Consider the following 4750-nt stretch of genomic DNA (forward strand, 5'->3'; position numbering starts at 1 on the left):
AGAGTAGTGTTGGGAGGTACCAGCTGGGGAACCCCCAAGTGAAGAAGACTCAGAGCCAGGGGTGTGGGGAGCTGTATGCCCCGGGTTCCATGTCTGCAGGGGTGACAAGAAGTCACCCCGCAGGGGCTCACAGGGGCACGGGCAGCCATCGCGCCGCCGAACCCGCCTTTGGAGGATCCTCCATTTGCGGCTGTAGCAGCTCTGGAGGGATCCTGGCACCGTCTGTATGGTGCTGGAGCGGCACCTGCGGCAAACCGCTATACAGCGCATGTGCGGCGTCACTACGTATGGCGCATGCGTCGTATGTAGCAACGCCACACATGCACCTTATGTAGTGACGCCCGCCCCAGGTGTCACGGCGCCTTCCTTCGCCCCTGTTCAGAACTAGGGTGGGATGACAATGAGTGGTCAGAGGGAGAAGAGGGAGCAGACTGGGAGGAGGAGGTGTTGGAAGCTGAAGTGGTGATAGGACTTTAGTGAGCAGGAAGAGGCAGAAGTAGAGGCTGGAGAGGAGCTAAGAGGCAGGGATTAAGCAGGCTGCAGAGATAGCCAAGATGTCCCTGCTGCAGCCAGCTCCCCTCTCCTCCAGTCTCCCAGAACCAGAAGAGGTATGAAAAGGGCAGAGCAATGACAGGCAAAATGATGGAGCCTCAGATTGCTTGGGAAGAAACCAGAGGAGGAGACTTAGGGAACTGTGGGAAAGTGGCGATCCTCAGTTTCCACAACTTCCTCAAGAGTTAACTATACTCTCGGGACTTCCGGGTTGGCGCCTCTGGCAATGGCGGATTTCCTCCGATCGGGAGGAATCCGCTCCGTGGAAAAAAGGGTCTGAACAGCCACGGCGAGGCGGAGACCCATTAAAAACCACAGGCGGGAGAAGCCTGTGGACGTGGGATTCGGCTGGCACCTTTTGCGCCCCCCCCACTCGCAGGGAGACCCGGTTTCGGGGATCCGGAGCGACGTGGGGTGAGCGGCGCGGTGCCTTGAATCGACTGCTTCTTTCACGGAGTGAAGCCACATGGCTGTTGCCGGAGAGCGCTGACTTTTTCCTGTGGACAATTGGACTCTAAACAACGACCCGTGAGTAGAACGGAAAATTGGATTAAGAAATTTCTTCTAATTTGGCACTGAAGCGGGAAGGTCTAAACAGGAAGTCAGCCTTCTGCTTTTTGTAGATAGATTAAAGCAAAGACACGGCAAGCTAGAGTTAAGAAAATCGTCTGTAAAGGATCAATTTTCATCATCTAAAATTACTGAACCCCCTTGGAAGCAGGAGAAGAGGGGGGATTTTTTTCTGGACTGTTTAAACCTGCAGAAGAGAGTGTAAAGAAAAGTAATTTTCCACCGTCTTGAACCTGGGAGCGGGGTGTCAGGACAGACGTCCTCGGGAAGTTCATTGACTATAGACAAACGTTTTTGACAGACAGTTAAAAGAAGAGAAACATAGTGACTCCATTGTTCCCCTTCGCATCTAAAAGGAACAAAATATTGACAAAATATCTGAAAAAGGAAACTTTGTTGTTAGATCTGCTATAAAAAAAAAAGAGAGAGAGATGGATACAAATAGAAGCTTTTCCCCTAGAGGGAGCTTGTGAAACTGTTATTAAATCTGAACTGGGGAGCTTTGCAGCTGCAATAGATTAAGATCGTGGGATTAGACTTTGACCATGCACAAGAATGTACTCAGAGGCTCTGGTGCGTGCTTTCTGCAAGACAAGTGCTTTATTGGAACAGTTACATGAGAAGATGGATTTGATGACTGTTGCGATCAGAAATTTTGAACAGGTAGTGGGTATCTATATAGAACCCACTCAGGAATTAATCCAGGAGTGTGCTCTGACAGATCAGATGAGGGAGGAGGTTGTGGCTGGACCTCGGGAGGCAGAGATGGAGGGAACTGTGGCCCAGCAGGAACATGAGTTGTTGGATCTGACGAATGAACCTGGAAAAAGCCAGATTTGGAGAGATAGAGTCTTGCTTGGCTTGGAGATGGGGGGCTGGATAGACCCCCCTATCCAGGGATGTTTTGACTTTTCAAGTCTGGCTTTGGGCCGGGAGGAGTTTGGAGTTGTGGGGATCCTCAACTTTGGAGGGACTTTGAAACATGCTTTTAAATACCACATGGAGTTCAGTGTTGACTATGGAAAAGGGGCTGATCTGTCGAGAAGGGACAAAAATATTGTCAAGCTGGAGTCTCCACGAGTGAAAGGAGCAGAAGACAAAGTAAAGTACAGGTATAAATATGAAGAAGATCTGCGGAAGGGACATGGAAGAGACTTAAGGGCCTCGGACATAAGGTTACCAGGTTAATGAACTAGATGGATGGGATAGAAAGGACTGACAAAACCCGAGACCAGGAGGAAGAGACGTTGGATGAAGATTGGAAGAAAGTTTTAAAAATTTTACTTAGGAATGTTTTGTAAAATTAATGAGTATTAGAAAAATGTTGGAATGAAATTATTTGGCTTTAGCAGAAATGTTAAAAAGAATTATGTAAGAATATGCTATGGTTATGAGAAATTGGTATAAATAAGATTTAAGTTTTAAGTTTTAGGGTTTTTATGGTAAGATAAGGTTAAAATAGATTAAGGTAATTTAATGACAGAATATTATGAAAAATGGAAAGGATTTGCTGTGATAATCAACAACTAGAATACAAAAAAGGGAGGTGTGAGGAGGTCGATGAAATAAGGTAATGACAGTTAAGGATTTGGGAATACTGGATCTGTGTGCTGGTCCCGGGGGTAAGGTACCTTGGGTGTAGCAGAGTCCACACGAAGAGGGGCAAGGTCCGAGGCAGAGAGCCGGGCGGGGAACAGGAACGCTGGAACAGGAGGCTGTGCAGGGAACAGGAACACCGGATGGTCGGGAACAGGAGGCCGAGCAGGGAACAGGAGTACCGGATAGTCAGGAACAGGAAGCCGAGCAGGGAACAGGAGTACCGGATAGTCAGGAACAGGAGGCCGAGCAGGGATCAGGAACACAGGAAGGTCCGAAGCCAACAACGACGTTGCTCCCGCAACCTGGGGCCGGGCTGACTGGGCTTTTATCCTCTTCTAAGGCCAGGGGCGGTCCCGGTCCCCAGGAGCCCCGCCTCCTCTGGCCTTAAGGCGAGCACTCCTCCTGGGGGCAACCAGTTCCCTTCGCCTCTCTGCCCTAAGCCTCTGCAGATCAGGAGAGGCCGAAGGGTTACTGGGCCCTGGAGGAGGCTCACCTGTGGCCACTGAGTCATCAAGCCCCTCTGGGGCCAGAAGGGCTTCACCTGGGGCCAGCTCCTGATGCACTGCCACAGGTGCAGGCTCTTCAGCATCTAGGCCTTGCCCCAGTTCAGCCGGCCCTGGAGGCGGGGACTCCTGTGCAGGCTGGGATTCCTCTGTTTCATCCTCCGAATCGGAATCCCAGGCCATCACACCATCCCCCCTCCCAGCCCCCCCCTCAACCGAGGGTCCGGACCCGGCTTGCCGGGGTACGTCGCATGGAACTCTCGGAGGCAGGCAGGTGCGTGGACATTGGCCGCTGGTTCCCAGGAACGGTCCTCCGGTCCGTACCCCTTCCAGTCAATGAGATACTGCAGCTTTCCCCTGCGGTATCGGGAGTCCAGGATGCGTTCCACCTCGTACTCAGGCTCTCCCCGAACCAACACTGGCTGCGGTCAGGGACGGTTCGGGTGGAACTCGTCGGGTGGGGCCACCGGACTCAAAAGGGACCTGTGGAAGACCGGGTGAACCTTCAGGGTTGCGGGTAACCGGAGACGGAATGCCACAGGAGAGATTTGGTCTACGATAGGGAACGGGCCGGTGAAGCGGGCGTCCAACTTCCGCGAAGGTCGAGAGGGGTGGAGATGGCGAGTGGAGAGCCAAACCAGGTCACCGACGCGAAGTTCCGGCCCCACCTGGCGGTGGCGGTCGGCCTGGGCTTTGTACGCTTCCTTGGCCTGGTGCAGTTGCTCCACCAAAAGCTGTTGCTGGGACTGGAGCTCTTGAAGCCACTCCGTCACCGCCGGGACCGCGGATGCCGGCAGCACCTCTGGAAACAGCCGTGGATGATAACCATAACTGGCCTGGAACGGGGTCTGCTGGGTGGACGCATTCACCGCGTTATTGTAGGCGAACTCCGCCAATGCCAGGTGGTCGACCCAGTCATCCTGCTGGTAGGTGCAGTAACACCGGAGGTACTGCTCCAGCACCGCGTTCGCCCGTTCCGTCTGGCCATCGGTCTGTGGGTGGTAGGCTGACGAGAGGCAGACCTCCGTCCCGAGGGTCTGGTGTAGTGCTCGCCAGAACCGGGATGTGAACTGAACGCCCCGGTCGGACACCACGCGCTCAGGTAGGCCATGCAGGCGGAAGACATGCTGAAGGTACAGCTGAGCAGTTTCCTTGGCTGTGGGTACAGATGGACAGGGAGCGCAGTGCACCATCTTGGTGAAATGGTCGGAGAAAACCAGAAGGCAGGTACAGCCACGAGACGAGGGTAAGTCCACTACAAAGTCCAACGAAACCGTGTGCCAAGGGCGCGGTGGAACTGGCAATGGCTGAAGTAGGCCGGGGGGTCGCCCGGTAGGTCCCTTGGCGCGCCGGCAGACATCACAACCAGCAACGTAGCGAGCCACGTCAGCCTTCAGGCGGGGCCACCAAAACTCTCGACTGACCAGATGGGTGGTCCGATACCGTCCAAAGTGCCCCGCTGCTGGGGCATCATGGGCCATCCGGAGAACCTCCAGCCGTAGTGGCCCTGGCGGGATGTACAGACG

This window comes from Podarcis pityusensis, assembly GCF_964106645.2.
Source record: "Podarcis pityusensis genome assembly, chromosome: 6".
NCBI lineage: Eukaryota > Metazoa > Chordata > Lepidosauria > Squamata > Lacertidae > Podarcis > Podarcis pityusensis.